Source organism: Chiroxiphia lanceolata, chromosome 4, assembly GCF_009829145.1.
Source record: "Chiroxiphia lanceolata isolate bChiLan1 chromosome 4, bChiLan1.pri, whole genome shotgun sequence".
Lineage (NCBI taxonomy): Eukaryota > Metazoa > Chordata > Aves > Passeriformes > Pipridae > Chiroxiphia > Chiroxiphia lanceolata.
This window is the reverse complement of record NC_045640.1, coordinates 49,617,723-49,639,257: the sequence shown is the minus strand read 5'-3', so window position 1 is coordinate 49,639,257 and position 21,535 is coordinate 49,617,723. Positions and strand designations below refer to the sequence as shown.

At 39.9% G+C, this 21,535-nt stretch overlaps 1 protein-coding gene across 5 annotated transcripts in view; it reads left to right on the top strand.

Annotated features, from left to right (window-relative positions):
- Window positions 1-21,535, top strand: part of SGMS2 (sphingomyelin synthase 2) — a 57,952-nt gene that overhangs the window by 11,140 nt on the left and 25,277 nt on the right. Inside the window, exon 1 of one of the 5 annotated variants that reach the window (XM_032686492.1) lies at window positions 4,261-4,322. The exons of 1 other annotated variant lie outside the window; for it this stretch is intronic. The gene's annotated coding sequence lies outside the window, so the exon portion shown is untranslated. Of the gene's footprint in view, window positions 1-4,260; window positions 4,323-4,801; window positions 4,947-8,978; window positions 9,333-12,005; window positions 12,027-21,535 lie in introns of those variants that run through there. 3 more of the 5 variants (XM_032686489.1, XM_032686491.1, XM_032686493.1) reach the window with 3 other exon arrangements.

Here is a 21,535-nt window from a genome sequence, read left to right as displayed (position 1 = left end):
TAGGGACAGTTTCTAGTTTGTCCTTCTCCTTGTCTCCATATGACAGCAAAACAACAACTCCTTAAGATGCAAAGAATGGCATTTTGAATTCAGTAACAATAGGTTTTAAAAAGAGATTAAAAAAACCTCAGTACCTCTAATTACAATGTTTAACTAACTTGCATAATCACTGCAGCATGAAATCTTCAGGAATCATTACATAGACTCATAACATAGAATCATTACTTAAGACTGTTAGGTGATGTGAAAATACTTTTTCACTGTGGATTGTGCCATCCCTATCTGTCATGTGTCCCAGGCCCTAGCAGAAAGGTGAAGAAGAAGGTGCTAATTAACTAACTCCCAGTGGCTACAATATCTAGTTTAGCCACGATTGCTTACTATGGCATAGTTCTCTGTTGTTGCAGTATTTTTCTGGTATTCTCATTAGCCCTTCCCTCAACATTTTTGTGAAGAAATTAACAAAGCTATAAAATAACGTTTAGAAAATGCAAGTATCAAGCAGAGTGGAAATAAGAGATTTGAGTGAGAGTCCATACTGGATATTTGCATCAGGTTTTTTTGTTCTTTTTTTTTTTTCCTTTTGCCTTAGAAAAGACCATGGGTACTGCAAACTTTTCAGATGGACTAGAAAAATGCTTGCCTGGAATTATTTCTATGGAAGGATCAACAAAGTCTGCTTTTGGTTCAGGGAAATGTGTTAATTTTATTTTTTTTTTCATTAATTCCATTTGGTCAGTAACTTACTTGCGGTGTTATCATCAGGGCTGTGGATGCCAGCGCTTTCTCATAGTAGTTATATGATCAGCAGCATTTCCACAAGTCACTCAGTTACTCCTGAGTCAGAAGGGAGTACTGCTTTCCAGTCAGAGTATGATATCTGCTTTGCTTTTCTTCGTACTCTGAAAGGAAGATAAGGATCCTCATATTTCTGGTGTCAGTATAGTTCCTTCTTCAAAGCCTATTCCACTGTAAATTTTTAATACTTTCATACTTTTTATGCCTATCCCTGAACTGGCAGAATGCCAAATTAGCTCAGTGCATAATTAATGAGTATCAATTATATTCCTGCTAGATAGAAGTTTCCTATGAACTTCAGATTGCAGAATACACTTCCATTTCCGTCTTAATTTCTCTTGCTTTTCCTAGTGTGTGCAACCTTGGAGATATCTATATTTACAACTCCCTGTGGTTTATTTATAAGAGCAGAACAAGAATCTAGACTCTTAACAATGAAGACATCTCATTGGTCTGCCACATATAAACTTGTAGTACCTAAAGTCAAGATTATGCTATTGTGTTTTCCATTGAGACATTTCATGGAAAACTGTTAGCCTCCTCATCTGTTCTGAGATCTGCACCTCTTCTCAAGCTAGAGACTTGAGAACATTTTTCTCAGAGGATTATAGGAAGAGCCCTTTTCCTTGTATTATGACTCACCCATTCTGCATCCTCCTCCAAATCAATTTGAAAATATGAATCAAGGGAAAAGCCACTCTAGAACATATTTTTATGATGGTAAATGTGCATTTGGCAGGACATAACAATACCTTGATCCTTTTACTTTGACTTCATGCCATTAGAAGCCATCTAATCATATCTGTGTGATGATACATAGAAATTGCAATAAAGATTTATGCTTTTCAGTCTAAAAAATCATCCACTAAACAACATTTTCTCAATTGTCGCCTTTGCACTAAATCTTTTGGCCATGACTTTAATAAGTAGCACCAAGGCATTTTGCTCCCATATAAGAATAAGCCCAAAACTACTATGAATACATTTCAAATATAGTGGAACAAAAGGTGACATGCATCTTTTTACCAAACTCATTTATCTTTTGAGTCCTGTGAAAAAGAAGACGTGTTAAAGTCCTGCTAATACAGAGAATATCAAAAGAAGCATGTCATATTTGAAATTCAGAACTGATACATGAGTCAGCTTTGTCTTTTGCTTCTTTATCTTGGAGGTTCATGACTCATTCACTTACTTGAAGGATATCTGTCAGAATGTCTTTAGCCATTTCACAGACTTTATTCTACAGTCTTGGACAAAGTCATAGCAAAATTTCATTTGAGACTATTTTGTATACCTTCTGTAGTTTTCCTCAAACTTTTTTAAACTTTGGGAGAAATAGGAATGGGATTGTATTAAGATCTTACTTAACAGAGGAGTATCAGAACATACAAACAAAAAAAAAATATCAAAAGCAGCAATTTTCTGGTGTTCAGTGCATAACTTCATTAAAACTTACTTGTTGGTTGCTGGTCTGTTTATTTAAAAGGAGAAAATGCACCTCCTGTTATGCTATGCAGAAAGAAAACAAAAGGAAATGGCCTCGAGTTGCACAAGAGGAGGTTTAGATTAGATATTAGGAAAAAGAAATTCATGAAAGGGGTTGTAAAGCCTTGGAACAGATTGCCCAGGGAAGTGGTGGAGTCACTATCTCTGTAAGTGTTGAAAAAATGTGTGGATGTGGCACTTGAGGACACAGTTTAATGGTGAACATGGTGGTGGTGCTAGGTAAATGGTTGGACTTGATGGTCTTAAAGGTCTTTTCCAACTTTAACAATTCTATGATTCTAATTTGGAAGGGTAAGTAGATAAGCAGCTAGAATAGAAGGATCCTTTACTCCTTTCTGTCCTTTACCCAGCTTTTATTGATATTACCATTGTGCCTCTTCTGAAGCTTCTTGCACTGCCTGCTACCAGAGCCAGATCAGCAGATTAGACAGGAGGTTACCTTAGTATGATAGATCTGTCCATATGTTTCATACTGAATTTACACTCAGATGATAACAGCAGCCACTTTTTTTTTTTTTAAGTAGGCCAACTGTGCCTCATGCAATTGTGTCAACTGCTTAGGTTTAAAAATAATTTTTGCTAAAAAAAGTCTTCATAGTAATAGAATCCTAAAATGTAAGATAATGAGATAAAAATTATATTGCTCATAAACTTCAATAAGGAGAGGTATATCTTAGCAGTTTTGTATTGCTCATTCACATTCCAGTCTTACTTCTTTTTCCTTCTATTTTTTTCTCCTCTCCCAGCTGAATAAGATAAAATTCTCCTTCACAGAAAAAGCAGAGGCATGTAGAGACAAATAGAGATCATCTAGCAACTCCTGTTCAGCTACTGTTAGTTTTATTAAAATTTAGGAGTCTTTGTTTTGCTTTACTGGGGAAAAGCCCTATAAACTTTTTGTCGAAGAGGACGTTGTGTAGCAGTCACAGGTTTAGTCCAACTATTCTGTTTCAGAATATGGGCCTGCTGCAGAAAAGTCCTAAGGCCAAGAAATTAAAAGGAAGCTATGTGGGAAAGATGGAATCAGAGAAGTGAGAGAGGAAAACTATTCAGGAACATGAAGAGAAGACATAGCAGATAAGGCTGAGTAGCAAAGAAAATGGGCCAATTCACCTGTCAGTTGACTTTGTGACAATTGTTACAGCACAGAAGTCTTCTCTTAATTTTCATGCTTTTAATGTCATATCCAGAAATCCTTATGATGTTACAGAAAAGCCTTAATAAGCCTTTTTAGCTGTCTGGCATCATTCTTCTGATCATCTAGTTGTTTCCAAAAATGTTACCTCTTTCCCTGAAAAGGTTGAGAATATTTCCTGTACTTCTGCTTGAGGCAGTTTCCTAGAATCACCTTGCTTCCATACAGAGACGGTAAACCAGAATTTATCTTTATTGTTCCCTGATCTCCCGTTTCCTCCCTACACCCTCTGTCAAGTAAGGACCTGCGCTCTTGCTATTTCTTCTGAAGCCTTGTTTCATACAAGAAAAACATTTAATTCATGTGCCGTTGTTGTGTCTAGAAAGTGCTCTGAAGCCAGAGACAGTGATTCTGGATGCATATATTTTTAGATAGAAAATCAATTTTTGGCTTCACTCATAAGAGAAACTGGTTTAAAGAAACTGAACCAGATCTCTTATTTCACAGCTTCTAAAGTGTGTCTGATTCCAGACAGTTTGAATATTAAAAGAATTACCAAAATCAAACAAGCAAACAGACCCTCTCCACCCCATCCTGTTTCTAATTATATTAGGAAAAAATTCTTTACTATGAGGGTGGTGAGGCACTGACAGGTTGCCCAGGGCAGTTGTGGATGCCCCATCCCTGGAAGTGTTCAAGGCCAGGTTGGATGGGGCCTGAGCAGCCTATTCTAGGTGAAGGTGTCCCTGCCCACGGCAGGGCGGTCGGAACTGGATGATCTTCAAGGTTCCCTTCCAACTCAAACCATTCTATGATTCTATGATCCCACAATAGTATCTGAAGGAAAAAATAGGATAGCTGTGATACAGCTTTTTCTGCTTATGTAAGTGAAATATTGAGAGGAAAGTAGAAAGTTTGTTTTAACTTATTGCTTTGTTAAAACAAAACAAAAAAAATCTCTGTAGTCTAAATTTGGTATTCTCATGAGCTTTAGCAGGGAGTATAATTCCACAAAGCTTCAGGTTGTTTTGTTTTTTGTTTTTTCCTGACACTATCCAGGGACATTCTCAATACTACATAAGCCTTTGGAAAAATAGTTTGAAAAACTTAGTATCTCTGCCTAGCTGCTGATTACGAAAACAGCTAATATAGCAACTTTTGAGGAATGTAAACTCTAGAGAGCATCAAGGTTAGACTAACGGGAGACAATAATCACACGTTTATAAGTCTCGTAAGTGGAAAGAGGGTGGCTGGAGGAAGCCTCTACCCTCAGGAGCTGCCTCGGGCCGCGCCAAGCAGGACGCCGCTCAGAGCGGCAGCGGGATCAGCGGCGCCCGCTCCCTCCCGAGCCCGGCCGGGCACCTGCGGGGCGGCTCCCTGGGCCGGCTCCCGCTGCCATTGGCCTGGTGCCGCTTCCCGCCTCCTTTGAAAGCTTGGGAAGGCCGGGCGGCAGTAGCGCCTCGGCAGTCGGGCAGCAGGGCCGGGCCAGGAGCGCTGGAGGCCGCAGGTAACTCGGGCAGCCCGCGGGGCGGCCTTTGCTCTCGGCGTTTTTCCTCCTGGGGATTGAGGTGGGCTCGGTTAGGCTGGGCTGGGTTGAGCTGAGCTGAGTGAGCTTCACTGAGGTTTCTTTGCTCGCGGGTTCTTCATACAACGTGGTAACGCTAAAAGAAGTTCGTGTGCTTAGTATGGCAGTGCTTGTCTTGGCAGCTTCGTGCTTTATAGGAAGTAGTAGACTTCTTTTGGTGTTTGTGGGTTTTTTGTTTGTTTATTTTTTTAGAATGTTTAGTTGGTTTCAGCTTCTATTGGCTTGTTGGGGTAGGCTTGCTATCTGAGCAGCCGAATCAGTGTTTGGGCTAGCTGTGATGACTTATAAAGGTGTTTCTTAAGGCCCTTAGTAGTAGGGGGCAGTAGTAGGGCAGTACTGTGTACTTTGGAGCTGGTGCTTATGAAGTAGTGATGGAAAAACTCATCTTACGATTTCTTTTGTGGCTTATCTTTTCATCCACTTGTTCGGTTGCCAAAACATAGTGGCATTAATTGTGATTTTACAAGGTAAGTTTTTTTGATCCTGTTCTAAAACGCTTGGTGAAGAAAGAGAACTAATGAATGATTGAAATAATAATCTGGAGACCTAGAATTCATGTTATTGCTGAAATGCGTTTAATTCCAAAATTGTAGAATTTCTTTTTGTTAGGTGGTGTTAAATATTTAGCAAGTGTATGCTGATGAAAAATCTCCTTATGATTTAATATTCTACCAACATTGGGCTTCAGTGTGTTTTATTCTTTCATAATTGGATGGGAATAATAAATCATTTTGGAGTTACTTCATCTGTTTCAAGGTAGGAGTATCAACTAGCACCTTTGAAGATATAATAGAGCTGCTGTGAGAACCAGGGTGCAGAATATGTTAGACCTGAATAGAAATAGTTTGCAGGATTGCTCTGATCTATATGCTACTTGGGAAAAAGGAAGGAAGAATTATGAGGGACTATAATTATGGGTGTGTATGGTACGCTTAAGTACAAAATACCTATATATGTTTTCATCTGCCTTTAACAGCTGCAATGAAGGCTACAAATACATGTGAGCTCCTTAGAACATGTGTACTTCAGAACAATTAATTAGTTCTGAAACTACTCAGGCTGAGCACAAGTACATGTTTTTCCCTATCACATTTCTGCACAGATGTCTGATATGGCTTGGCTACACAAATAGGCTTTTTATTTTTTTTTTGTACCACTGTTTATTCTGTCCATAAACTGTAAAGTCAGCTTGAACTAGAAATTTCTATATGGTTCTTGTTTCCTCCCCCCAGCAAACCCCATCTTGCAGCTTCAGTTCTCCTATGGTAGAACTAAGCAGGATTCTGATGGTAGCTGCTTTTGAAAACTGCCTGGGTGTTTCTTTGGAAATAGTCAGAATTTTAATGCACAGGCTGGCTGTGTTCGTTTATAGAATTACTGTTTCCAATAATATCCCCGCTGATCTCATGAAAGGGGGGAAAAGTAAACAGTAATGAAAAAGATACTGGGTTTGTTCCAACTGAAAGGAACAGTAATTTTTTTTTCCCCTCAAAACTCACTTCTGTACTCTCTCCCTCCCATCTGCCTCCCTGGGAGGTAGGGGGATTGTGGCTTGTATGTTAATCTCCCCATGGAATTAGGTATGCACAGGATAGGGTTTTTTCCTCATAAAATAAGTTGTCATTTTGCAAGTCTTATGTTCTCTCTTATAATTTCTGTCTGAAAACGTTCTTGTGAAGTTAATCTAGCTTAAGGAAAAGAAATGTGCTGCTAATTCCTCTGACAAGTTTTGTGACTTCACAAATATGTCACTTGCTTTCAAAAGTTTGTTGTTCTGCAGGACTTGCAAACAGTAGTTAGCAGATTAGTTGAAGACCCTCTCCTGCAAGCTGCTCCTCACAGATGCACCTCTGAGCTCAACAGGAGCTCTGTGACCAAGTTCTACTCTTCAACAGGTCATCTGCAATGACAGGCTTAAAGGCTGGGTGTGTGAAATGTAGCCTTGAACAGAATGAACTCATGTACTGTTTTGTTTGGTTTTTTTTTTCTCAGATGCAGTGGGAATAATATTTAAAGTAAAGGCAGTGTTTCAGATTACTTTTATAACTAAATAATTTGGGAAAGTGCCACTAAAGTTTCTTGTCTTTCCTTTTAACCTTCCTTAAATGGCTTTTTTTAATGAAGAAAAATAGGGGGGCCTCTGTTTGGCATTTGCTATACCTATATGTATGTTTGCCTGTAGATTTCTTTTTTTTTTTGTTAACTCTCCTACTATTTCTGCTTTTGAACTGTTACTCTGTCAGGTTTTATCTTCTCTGTATAACACTTTGAAGTGAGACACAATTCTACAGGGGCTTGCATGTGATTAAGTGTACGCAATATGTAGATGTCTTCGTAAGTAGATGAAAGCAAGGACCCTTCCCTGCCCATGGAACCCCTATGGCTTTTCTGGATTTCATTTTACAGGACCCAGCTATGAGAATTGGAGGGTGGTGGTGGGTGATCACGGTGGCAGTAAAGAGCACCGTGAGGTTCCAACAGACTTCGATTCAGCACTACAGGTGTGTTTGTGCATTTACCTAGCAACAGGAACAGCAGTAGCCTAGCTGAATTGTTTATCTGGTTATAACAGACTGTTTGCATTAAGCCTGCAGAAGATAAAACTTAGAAATCCCGGCATCCTGGCATACCAGTGCTTTGCCTGTTGCTGTTTGGATCAGGGTAGTTTCCCTGTCCCACAGAACTCTGAGAGTGCAGAAAATTTTTCCACCCTGTGCTGGAATAAAGCAGATTCCCCCTTCCCTTCCCCCAAGCTTTTGTGGAAAAAAACAAAGTGCGAGCAACCCAAGCAGAATAGCCAATAGCTGGGTGAAGGGGGCTTTCCAGGGGTGTGACGAACAGAGAGGGTCAGGTGCTTTCCTTGAATCCCGGGCTGCGTACCGGGCCGCCGCTCTGTCATGCGCCCGCTCGGCGCTGCAGCCGTGTCACTGTACGGCAGGGCAGGTGTGCATCGGCCAAAGCGAGTTTCAGTGCAAAGGAGTTGACACCCTCTTCCCCCTCCCTTCCTCCCTTCCCCCGCCAATCACGTGTTTGTTACACTGGAAATACTCCCAACAAAATCTGGCTGCTACGTAATGATGGGGGAACTCTTTCGAAAACAAAAAAGGGGGGGAGAAAAATACTCCTCCAATCCTCCCCCTCCCCCCCCCAAAAAAACCCAAACAATATAAAAGACACAAAAAATCCAAACAAAACCCAGAGGAAAGCCAAGTCCACAGACGAGGGTGAAACCCGTGAGAAGCAGGGGGTTCCGACGACAGTCATCCGTCATGTGAGCCCCGAGTTCGGGGAATCAAATCCCCCGGCCAAGCCGGGAAGCCCGTCCCTGCGGCGGCGCTGGGCTCTGGCCTGGCTGCGGCGGCGGCCCCCCGCACCTGCCGCCGGGCTGGCTGCGGGGACGGGCGCTGTTCCCCTCTAACCAGCGTTTTAGGGGGGCAGCGCAGGTGTCGGTGTCCCGGTTTGCGAGATAACCTGGCCCTTGCCCGGCGGCGGCGGCGGGGCTCAGCCGCCCCCCGGAGAGCCCGTGGGTGGCTTGGCAGGAGCAGGCGGCCGCGGGCACGGCAGAGGGCACCTGAGCAGGGGACGCCCGGCGGGGGGTGCGGCGGCCCCTCCGCCCCCGCGGAGCCCTCACGTCCCCGGGCGGGGGCGGCACCGCCAGGCGGGGGCGGCGGGCGGCGCGCGCGCGCAGAGGCGCGGGGCGGGGGGGGGGGGGGGCCGGAGCGCGCGGGCGGGGCCGCGCCGGCACCTCGTTCGGCGGGCGGGGGCTCCGCAGAGGTCCGGCCGGTTCGCCCGGCCCTGCCCCTCAGCAGCGGCGGCGGCGGGAGCGCCGGGGTGAGTCAGTGTTTGGAAATGGAGTGGGCGGGCGTGCGTGTAACAGAATGAATGATGTCAGGGAGCACCGCGGCGAGCATGAGGTTCGTGGTAAACACGGCGGCGGCCGCAGCAGCCCCGAGCCAGCGCTGCCCCCGGCGCCCCCCGGCCCGGAGCCGCCCTCCAGGGGGGGAGCGCGTCCAGCAGCGGCTCTGCTGAGGCAGGAAACCTTTCCGAGAAGTGTCGCCTCCGCTGACGCCCTTAAAGCCGGTCCCTTTCGCCAGGAGGGAGAAGAGGCTGAGGCTGGGAGAGGAGCGAATTGCAGGGGAAGGTAGAGATTGTGGCAAACTTTCTAGCTGCTTCTGCGTGCTGCTACCTCAGTGGTGGGAGTGTCTGGCCATAAGGAACTGCAAAGCCCAGACCTGAGAGCCCTGAGGCTCCAAAAAAGACTTCCATCTGCCTTTGGAGGAGGAACTGCCAGCAGTGCAAGCTGAGCAGGTAAGTTGGGAACGGCACAGGTGGATTAAAAGCGTGGCATACCACAGGTACGCTCGTAGAGAGCTGTTTTCACAGAAGACCTCTGCCTGTGAACTGGATAGAGACTGGGAGTAGCAATCGTATACTTGTGGTCTCTTCCGTTTCTAGAGTTACGTCTGTTTTACCAGTAAAATAGTCTTATTTTTAGTCCTGAAGAGGCCCCTCTGACTAGGGAGGACACCTGCTGTTTTGATTTCTCTTGCAAATATCTCATTTACAGAACATACTTAGTTTGCTATAAAATTGTATATTCTTGATATGGGCGATATGTGCATACCACGTAGATACCTAGTTGGACAGGAGAGGACTTCAAAATATGTGATTTCAGCTCAGGAAGATAAAGTATTATTGTAAGGATCATAATGGTATTACAAAGGTGTTTTGCTGTACATTTGTTTTTTTTTCTTGTTGAATGTCTGCTCCGTTGAAGCCAGTCTTAAACTTCCTGAAGTGCAGCTAAATGAAACTTCTTGACTTAATGGCAGGGTACATTTCTGTTAATGTTGCATGGTTTCTGGCTTAAAATCCTTGTGGAAAATAGTTAATGCATAATCTTCTAGCAAGATAATATAGGATACAATGTAGACTAGGTGTTGTCCAGTTTAATCCATTTCTGAACTTTTATTTCATTTGAAGACCTTAGAAAATCAAACATTTGTCTGTCCGCAAACCACTTGACAGCTGTTAATTTATACACAATTATACAAGTGAATGGTTCCATAGATGTATTAGCATAAACTGAGCAGGTGCATGATACTTTGTCTGAGACACCAGGCCTTAGAGGAGTTTTGGCAAGCTTCACTTTAAGTCATGTTTATTAAATGGTTTGCCCCAAACCAGTTTTCTTTTTTTCACTGTATTTGATGTAGTTGGTTAGATGTATTATTATTTGACCTGGCATGATTTTTGAGTCTGCATAGCCTTAGATATGTTTTTCTTTGTGAATCCAGTAACTCTGACTCTTTACTTACCCTAACTTAAATGATCTAGGGCTTAATTTACTAGAAAGGTCAATAGGCTTGCTTCCATATTTTTTTCCATTTAGATTGTTTCTCCAGAATCAGGCATGGATTATCACATTTTACTGAAAAGCATATCCTTGTCTCTGTCCTTCAGAAAAATATTCAAGTGTACCTTGTGTACTATGTGCAGTCTTGAAGAGTATTTGGACAAATCAAAGTGCTGGTGGGGAGAAACTTTAGGTGAAAATCTAAGGGGACAACAATAGCATGGCAGATGAAGGCCCCTAATGAGGTTGATTTCTGTACTGTCCTTGAAGTGAGCTTATACAATGGAGAAATGAGAACTTGAAGAGAGCAAAGATGTATTTTTTTTTTTTTTTAGCTCTTGGGTTGGTAATCTAATTAGATTGACTAATTCAGAATGACTCTACCCCGACTTTTAAATATTGAGCCTTGGTTGGCATGTTGATAAGCATCTATTTTTCTGCATCATAAGTGTGTTGTGATTGGAATTAATTTGTCTTAAAATATTACAAAGTTAATGTTTTAAGTAGACATCGAAAGTATTATATAAGGGATGCAGTATTGTGACAAACTTTGTATTTCCTTATCAAGTTAAAAAAACCCAAGTCACATACATACCTGCATGTATCTGGGAGAGCTGAATAAGAGACATAATCTCAAGTATTTTTAATTCTAAATACCAGAGTTCGTTATTTATAATGTATTAGTATGCCAAATAAAGGTATGAAGACTGAAAACTAATGTATTGATTTTTTTAAATATTAACAAAATAAATATCGAAACAAGTGATGGATTTAAAAAATGAGTAGTCTTTCTTAAGGACCAGAAAATGTGAAAGAAGGTGTTCGAAGAAATGGCTCATTACAGTTAAGTCTTCTGGTATAGAAAAGGACTTTGAAAATACAAATATTTGTAATAAAATTGCATACATCTTCTGTTTGTCCTTTTTCCCTAATTTTGATGGGCTGTTGGCCTACAATGTTATTGGATACTATTTGTGGGGAGTGGACAATACAGATGCTGTGACATATTATTTAGTATGGATATGGTATTGTAGGAGTCCGAACAGATGCTGGGAAGATTAATGTAACACTAGGTCCACTGTCTTCAGAGATCTCTCTCTGCTGGGAGAATTGTTTGTACCATCGACACCACTGTCCCCAAAGATGCTGTGGACACTAAGAACGTCAGGCATCCAGGCACCACTGTCCCAGCAGATTCTGAAGAGCTTAAGAGCTGCTAATGGAAAAGTTTTATGTAACACAGATAGCTCTGTCTTGTCCAGAATAGACTTTGTTTGAAAGATATTTCTTAACTATACTGAAACCCGAGTGTTCTAGTGAGCCTCCAGAATGTTAGTAACCACAAGTCTGTCCTGTATGAGGATCCTTGTTTAAGTTATCACTGTTTCTCTTCTCCAGAATAGATCTTGTAGGGATATGGGTGATACAAAGAATAAAGTACTTACCATTATAGTTTTGGAAGTCTACTTTATAGCTGTTGATAGGAATTTTAATAGGACCAAACTGTGTACTAAAACTAAATCAGCTTTAGGAAAACCTGTTATTTACCCATTTAGCTAACATATATATATATAGTATCTGTAATACTGCTGTGCCTTCAGGACATCCTTGTAGTTGCTGAGTAAAACTTCCTGCCTCACTGTGTGGTAAGTGGGTCCTCTTGTTTAATCTGATGGCATAAAAAAATATACTGAGGTCTAGTCTGTTTTACAGGTGAAGAAATAGTTTGCTCGAGTATCTGAAGCTGTTGAGTTAATCATAATGGCTCTTATTGAAATAGTGTTCAGGTGTAGAACCTCAAACAAATGATTCCGGAGCATGATTACTCAGGAAAACTTGACTTCATTCTGACGAGGGAATTTTATAGTAAAAAAGCACATATTCAATATTTAATTATATAATTTTGCAGATAAAATAGTTTCTCAGATGTGTAACCCTAGAATGGGAGAACAACCTGTGCATTTAAAGCTATCTGAATGAGAAAGCAGGTGTCTCGCTGTCATTTACCCTCCCCAGTTGATGCAGGTTAACTTGCAACTGTTGTGTATAAATTGTAATGACATCCCTCTTATTCTTTATAAGTTCCTAAACAAAATTGAAGTTGCTGCTGTCAGTGGACCTGTGAGGATTCCAGAGTCTGAGCTTTGCAGCTGCGTTTTGCAATGTTTTCCTGCTCCTGGCTTTTAGAGTTCATCTCTTCCTGCTTCCTACTGTACTCTTCTGGTTTTTTTTTTTCTTTATATATTGAGATCTCCTTAGGCTGAATCGTACTAGAATCCTGTGCAATGCAGTAAGCTTGACACTAAGCTTTGCAATGTTTTTGTGTGCATGTGGTTTCCGATGCAAAGCAGATCAGGGGGTTTACACCTATTCTTCCTTAAGGAAATGCTGAGCCTCTTGGGTGCAGCACTGAATGTTTTGAGAAGTTGCAAGAGTGAAGTTTGAAGTACTAATACGGATTAAATCCATATTAGTAAAAAAAAAATCCAAAATTAGTATGTTTATTCAGTTTTTGTTTTTATGAAAGTTCTGATAACAAAGTGTCACTGTGAGCTTTAGCAAAACTTACTGGAGCTTGCCTATGTAGAGTGTAACTTACAGAAGGGTGAGGTGTGGGCTTTTGGTTTTGTTTTTGTTTTTTTTTTTTGCTTGTTCATAGATCAGTGATGTTCGTACCTTGAATACTAGAACTTGAATGTAGTTGTTTTTCTTTTAAAAATTTCAGTTAACTATAAGATAAATGGGAGTTTAACCCTATTAGAGTGCAGAAATCTGTCCGGCCTCAAAGAACAAGCCTCTGGCAGAGCCTGTCTAGAACCTGAATCTTGTAAGACCTATCTTAGAGTCCTAAGCAAAAGGTAATGGTTTTCCTTTATTGAAGGACTATTACAAGTGGTTTGGCATATGTTAGTTCCCCGATATAGCTTTAGTAGAACACTTGCATCTGTAAAAGTCCTTTATTAAGAAGTCACCTGCTTTCAGTGCTTGTTTTTTCATGTTGAAATATGTTTGCATTTCTTAATTTTTCTCTTTTTAGAGTTTGTGATCTGCTTAGCCTCCTAAGATCTCAAACTGTTGTGTGATGAGTGCTGAATGACTTCTCTCAATTAGTTTCAGTCATGTGAAATGTACATAACAGTGACAAAATATTTACTTATGCACACACCCAAGTTCCTGCTTATGTTCACTCTAGTGCTGGTTAGTGGAGCAGAACTAAATAAGAAGCAGTCTCCAGACTTTTTTCCAGTTCCAGCCATGATATGCTTATGTCTTATCCAAGAAACTGAATTCAACTCTATATGCTCCATTTAAGATTCTGAGTTACTGCTAAATCAGAAATAATGAGACAGTCTCCTTATTTAGGTGACATAATTTGCTGGAGAGAAACTGCAGCAGTAGAGAAGGTTGTGCCTCATACTCATTAATTCTGTATTCCATCTGGAGGGGCACAATATAATCCTATAGCTTGTTGATGGTTCTAGTACACATCTACAGTAATTACTGCTTTTTTTTTTTTTTTTTTAGTTTCCCCCACATCAACCTTGTAAATGGAAACAGCACTTGCTGCCTGTGGATGCTCTATAAGGGTGCCAAATACCACTACCCTGTCTTGATTTGATACTGAACACAGATTATATTAAAACAAACTGTTCCCGTCAGTGCCATTGCCTCAAAAGGACATTTTAAAAGCTGGGATGCTGTGTTACTGTCTTAACAGTGCTAAAACAACACAATGTAGGATTCTGTTTCATCCTCTGCCAGCTATTCTGGTTCAAAGTTATGTATTACAATTTCAGTAAAGAACCAAAAGCAATTCAACTGAAATTCGAAAGCACTTTGTTATGTTTTGGTATGATTCTACTTTAGTTCATACTGCTAGTTTTTCTGGTTACTTACCTATTTCAGGAGTGTATATAAACTATCAATATATTGTAGCTTAAAAAGTTAACTCATGTTACTTTTAGCTCCTATGTATTTAGAGCCTGCAAAAGTCCTTCCAAAGCCTGTGTTTCTTCCTGTCTTCATAATACTGTACTAACCTGTAAGGATGCAATGTAAGACTTCTTTACAGTGGCAGTCTCACAACTATGAGCATGTCTTCATTTGATTTCGCTCAGATTTTGTATGTTATTTTGAGTGTCACTTGACAAGAGTTCATTCCTTTCTTCTGGCCCACCACCTTAGTCTTGCAGAGGCCAAAACTTGGCTCTACTTAATAAGTAACAAGGTCCATTTAATACACTTACTTAAGCTGCAGTTACTGAAGTGCAGATGCTCGGTCTGCTGTGCTTTTCACAGAATTGTTTGCAAATTGTTTTGAAAGCATATGTATACTTTGCACGTAGATATGGGGAGTGACTTTGAAATTTTGGAAAAAAACCCAGTCAACTCCACTTGATGTGGAACATGTGCCAGAAAGCTATAGGTGGTCCTCCAAAGTGAAGCTGTGCTTATTTCTGTCTTGTGAGACAGAACATTGACTGAAAGGTTTGAATCCTTTATTGACTATTAGAAGTGCTCGTGCACTAAAATAGAACGAACAACTCTCTTCAGTGTTTTTGTTTTCCTAGAAATATGTTAACTTTCATGATGGACTTCAGTCTTGAGAGGAAGGGCTGTGGCATCCTGTTTGGCCCTGAAGCAAGAAATATTAAAGGCATTGCTCTTTCCAAGGTGCCAGAGTGAATTTGGAAGTCTAATATTAAGACAACTTACTGAAGAGTTGAGTGTTACAGGTTTAAACTTCTGTCCACTGCAGTGACTGTATCCTGAATTTTCAGGCTATTCAGAATTCATCATCTTAGCAATATTTACCACCCTGAAACTGAATATTACACTTGCTATATAGCTGAATGGCAAATGCTTTCTAATGAGGATAGTATTTTTGGTTGACCTTTTTGTGTGTTTTGTGGTAACCGTGGTCATTAGCTTCCTCTATGCAGGCCTTAAAAAAAAAAAAGCTTAGCTATTTTCATTTGTGCAAGCAGGCATAAATATTATGATAAGTAGTCATTTCTTCTGTGTGGAACAAATGGACTGTGTAAAAGTAGGGTGGAGTAATATGTATCTCTATGGTAAAATTCAGGAACTTGTACTGACTTTTAAATTTAGTAAGATGAATGGTGACCAACCATGGAACAAGGTCAAATAGCAAAGCTCAAGTAGTTAGGCTAAATTTCAGCTCTAAAAAAAAAATCTAAGTATGTACATTTCTTGCTCTAAAAGTATTTTTCTTTGTGTTTGGGATTTTTTTAAAGCATAGTTCTACAGATTGTAGGCAGTTTGCTTTCCTGTGTACACAACTTTCTAGTCACTGATCAGTCTGAACAAGATAAGTAACTGCCTGGCTTAGTTTTACTATGCAGGATGAATGTTCCCATAAACAGTTTCTGGCTTGGTTTCTTTTTTTTTTCTTTTTCCTTAATTTGGATTAGGAGAAAGTTTAGTATAAACTATTAAACATCATATGGCTTGACTAAACTCTTTAGCTCTCTTACATTTGAGGAGCTCAGTGAAGTTAAAATGGGACACTATTCCCCTTCAGAGGCCTGGAGGGCAGAGGAGAGTGGCAGAAAAGCAGAAGCTCTCTGTTCTGTGGTGCTTTATTAAGGGCAAACACTAGAACCATATTGTTCTACCTTGTCCACAGCGTTTTTTTGAGTGTGCATGCATGTATACTTTCTTCCTGTTCTCCATCTGCATCGTGTTGTAGTGGAATCAGACACGAAGCTTTTAGCACTACAAGCCTTTCTAGAACGTGTGTTGAGGGCAACAGTTTAGTCGAAGTTTGACTGTGATGTGTGTAACATGCAGAAAAAGTACTTTCTTACCTTAGTAGTCTGTATTGCAATTACAAGGATGGCTACAAAGAGGAATATTGTACTTAGGCCTCCATAACTTGCCCAAAGAACCACTATCTTGGTTAATCTGTGACACTTGCTATTATGAAAGTGCTCCTTCTGATGTTAACAGTTTGTGTTACTGTGCAGGTGTTAGACTGATATTACATAGCTTAGGATTTGGTCGTGCGTTGCTGAGAATGTAACATGAAAAATGCACTGCCACATGCATTTATAGTGATATTCTATAGTGTTTTCAATTAGAATCAGGTAACAAGCCTTTATCCTTTCATCAAAAAGCTTGTAAACTGCAGAACACAGCATTTTTGTTGTTGCCTGTTTATAATAGTGTGATTCAATGGAGTAAAAGACAGTCTTAGGGGACAGAAAATGTATTGTTATGGAAGGTGACTTTTTTGTCTTGTTACTATTATGACTGTTCTAAAGCACTGGTTCCACACCTTTCACCTCCTCTTCTCATGAGTTCTATAGGTCTAGGGCTGCTCATAGATTGAATTAAAAAACAAAGGCAGCCTCTGCTTTTTTTTTTTTGTCATTTCATAATTCGAAGCATGTGAATTGGAAGTGCATGCATATCTAGAAAGTCCTCTCCACTTTCTTAGTTTATAATTTCTTGGGCATTGTTTGAACTATGAAGTGGCTGCTGCTTGTTACTCTGCTAAATCTCACCATCTTTGACATAAACTCATTATGAGTAAAATGCCGACTTAGTCTGAGGGAACATATCAAAATCTGTTTGGGTAATTGAAGGCATGTAGACCTGATGTACCCATGAATTAACCAATACCTTAGCTCAACAGGACCTTCTTCCTGTGGATGTCAAGGCACCAAAACTAGTTAGTTAATTTTGGCCTAGTGTTAAATGTATAGCCTGATGTAACTTAAGTCTAGCCTCATCTGAGAGGACTTTCATGTCTCTGTTTACCTCTTAGCCAGGCAGCAGCTAGAGAGTGATTGCCCATGGAGTATGTTTGCAGTTAACCAAGCTGTGTTTTGAGTAGATCTTCACATTGGTACATATCAAAGAACATGTAGCCTCTTACCTGACGATATACTAGAGAAAGTCTGTTGGTGTATGAGCACCCTCTTGTCTTATGTTATTCTACCTCCTGTATCTGTGATGAAAATATACAGTTAAACCGAATAGTAAGCTATTCCTGTTTTTTTTTGTTTGGTTTTGGTAGGGGTTTTTGTTTGATGTTTGTTGGTTTTGGTTTTTTTAATTGCCTGCTATGAAGTCTGCACATTAGCTCAGATGTTGAGGATTAGTAGGAATTGGATTCTTCCTGGAAAGTGTCTCAGTATGTGTGCATGAATATTCAGTGTTCTGATGTCTGAACATGCTTAAGAAATTTTACTGTGAATTTTTACCCTGGATGCTTCAGGTGACTGCCCTGACTGATTCCTTGCAGAGTAAGAGATCACAGCTTGTGCTGTTGTTGCATAGAAACAGAGTTGAATGGGTGTCAATTCTGTCTAAACCTGTTTCATAAATCTTACTGTCAGGCATGAGAAAACTTTGGAAAGCAGAATCCTTTTTAGACTAGGGTAGTTACTCTGTCAGAATTGAACTGTTGGAGTTGAATACGTAACTTTGAGTGTACACTTTAGTAAAGCTGTCCTAGGAATGTAGGAAGAAACATTTTTGGCTTTGGCAGATGCCTTTACTCAAAAGATGTGGTACTTTTCTTTTTATGACCCACACGTCTGAGTATTTAATACTTATGCTCACAATGTGCATTATCTTAAAAGGTAATCAGATTTGCTCAGAGCTGGACCTGATTTTGGGGCTGACTTGTGTACTGGTCTTTGCTGGAATGCTAACACTGCTCTGTAGAAAACCTATTTCTTGGGTATTCTTTGTCTTGCATGAGACATGGAGCTCATCTGAGAAGTTTTAGGGATAATACAGTTGCTGTAGGGCATAGGTTCTGCTTCTGAAGGTCTTACAAATTGCATTAGAATTCATAGTTTATCTTACAGTAGAACAGCATTTTGCATTCCTTGTGATATAAAGACTTTTTTTTTTAGACAGTTTTTTTTAATTTTTAAAAAGTTAAAGTATTAGGAAGGGGAAAAAATAGATTTGCTCTGGGACTTCAGATAAATTTCTTCTTTTCCAGTTGAACACTTAGTTCTCTTCTTGGACTTTTTTGTAACTGATCACGTGGAATTAGTTGATTCACAACCTAGTTACTGTACACCATGGTTACTTAGCACACATTCACAACATCACTGGTCTCAGTAAGTCTAGAGATGGGACTGACTTTATTGTCTGAAACAGGTTTGTCAGCTGCAGTTCTGACTGGGGAACACTTTATAGAATCTGCTTGTCACCTTGTAGTTAGTCTTTCCACATTTCAGCTAGTCTACATGACACCTCTTCATGTCCTCCCTTTGTCTTTCTAAATCAGTGTGTCTATAGATGTCTGCTGGACATGAGACAAGAATGCTATGAAATGCTTTTTGAATAATTTTTATAAAATGCTTTTTATTTTAAAATAAGCTTATAATAATTTTAAAATAAGCTCTAGGACCTCACAAGAAAATGTGACCAAGAATTACTAAATATATTTGGAAATAACTTTTTTCTGAATGTCCTTTTTGAAACATCTTGTTTGATCACACATTTTCTTCCTCCACAGATTTTTTCATGGACAGTAACACAAAGGTCAGAACTAGATTTAGGTTCTAGCTTGTGTTTTTTTTATTGTGGAAATACTCTTGACTCAAAATTTAATGACAGTAGTGTTACTTAAATAAAGGGAAAATAAACAGTGTTCAGCTGCAGCATGCCGTACGACTGATATAAATGCCATTTAGCAGGCAGTTTGATTGGCCAGCTTGTATTTCCACTTTACGTTCGGGCTTGATTGGTTTGAGTGAACATTTGCTTTCCTATACTTCTAAAGATAGCAGGTTCAGTGAGGACTAGAAGCCTCCCTTGGTCATAAAAGGTAGTTTATGGCGTGGAAGGTACTACCCGAGGTACGTGATGCAGTGTAATATAAATCATTCTATGTAGATTGAGAGCAACCTCAGTACTTTCACACCAGGTTTTACCAGTTGATAGGATAAGGTCAATGTAACGCTGGTCATTAGATTTTTAATTTCATTTGAACCCTTTTAGTTGTGCTGTGTGTGAATGGATAAGGTGTTACAAAGCAGTTGTCTGATGTTACAATGAAAGGATCTAATGAAGGCTTTTTAGGAGTAATGCCCACAATAGTACTCAGCTGTTTTCTTGCAGAAATAGTTTTAGTAAGTGGGAATTCAAGCATCACTAACTTCCTTCTTTAAATCCTTTCTCACTAACTTGGATCTTCATATCCTTCTTAAAAGCTTTAAAGAAAGCAAAAAAATTTTCAAACAATTAGGTGAGAAGGGGAAGGAAAATAAAGTAAAGCACTGGCATGAATGGTGAAAGCCTCCATGTTGAGTCTCATGAGTGGCTTGGCATAAAGGGATTTCGTTATTGCAGTGGTATTCAATATAGGGTTGTTCTTACCAAAGGCTGTAGTTTAGCAGGGAATAAGGAAGAGAGGCTTGAATTATTCTGGAGATGTTTAGTTAAGTTCTGAGGTAAATAATAGCTCTGTGAGAGACGGTAAAAAACACATTAGTAGTATTCTTGTCCTCTCTTTCTGATCTGTGGGGTGAGGCTGAAATGGAGATAGCAAAATGTCTGAGGTATTACAGAAAGATTTTGGATTATAATTGGAATTATTTTCTTCTGCTGTCCCACTGTTACCATCTTCTTGGAAGATTTATTTAACAATGATACCCTGTGTTGTGGGGAGATAGCGTGCCAGGCAGGAGGAGTGATTATACTAAGGAAAAGAGTGTTCTGTTTGTCAGTCTGTGGTAAAAACGAAAATGAAGAAGGAAGTGTTGAAGGGCATAGTACTTAAGTGTTTAGTATTTAAAGTTAAACAGTGTCTTCCCTGACAAATTAAATAATATAAAAAGGAAATGTTTTTTCTTGTCAGCATAATGTGGAAAGTATTTTCTTCTATTAATAGAAAATTTTGAGCTAATGGAATACTTGAACAAGATCAAGGAAGACCATGGGACTGCACTGGAAGCTTAGGTTGTGATGCCTTTTTTTTTTTTAACTATGTAGTACTTAAAGTTGATGCACAGAACTTCAGTGAAAAACCCAATTACATATAGGAAGCTTGATATAATTTTGGTTGTTGCAAACTGGAAGCTTGAAGAAACAAGTGTTTCTTTGTTGTTCTCACCCTTAATGTAAACATCTGTAGACTGATCATGGTACTTGCCAAAAGTTGCTCAGTAGTCTTAACTTCTTGTTGTTAACATTAAATTTACCTGATTTTAGTTCTGAAAGTGTGGCAACAAAAGCGGGGGGGGGGGGGAAGTGAGAGGGAACCATCTAGTGTGTGAGCTGGATGTAGATTTGGGTGTCAGAGCCTGTAAACAAACAGCTTGAAAGAGGGATCTGTGTATTCTCATCCCTGTTTGATTGGGTGTGCTGACTGTGATATGAAAGCCTTACGCTGTTGCTGCTTGGTGGTGGGTGTGCTTGCAAACCAGTGGTTGTGGCAAGAAGGTAGAGGAGAAGACTGAAATAGGGACCAGATCATGTTTCATGATGAGTTTTAATTAATCTATGTGTTCACTGTCAGTGATAAATGATGTGTGATGTCTGCATCATCCCTCTTAACTAATATTCATAAAGCTTTCCAGGCAACTACATCAGAGTTGAGCAAGCTGAAAACTATCTGAGTTTTTAGGGGGAAGAGAAAAGAAGTTATTCAGTGATTCTTTCCTGACCTGTTTTGACAGTTTATAATGTGCTAGACTTCAATAGTTTATCCTCTGTGCCAACACTAGATCAGGATACCCTGAGACAAGGGTCTGGGTAGATATTAGTGTTTCTGAAAGGGGATGTTTTCGTTGCTTGAGCCTCTGAACATGGTAAGTGTTGCTGCGATGTAGAGAGTCACAACTTGTAATGTGCCAGTTGAACTGAGGGGTATGTGAAACCAATTTATAGTATGATACTAATCGGTTTTAAATATGCCCTGTCCTAAGAATTCATGTGGGGTCTTTCTACTATCACTAGGTGAGGATTACAGTTAATGGTTGTGTCTTTAATGTTGCATGCTTTGCAAGGATTACTGTCTGTTTCAGGCTTTCTTTAAATGTGAGTTATGAGGTATGAGCCTCTATGTATATCTCAGAGCTAAAATAGCTTTTCTCTGGATTGTGCAACTTGTGCATGTATTTCTTATTACTGCTAATATTGTAAAATGCTCTGCAGATTTAAG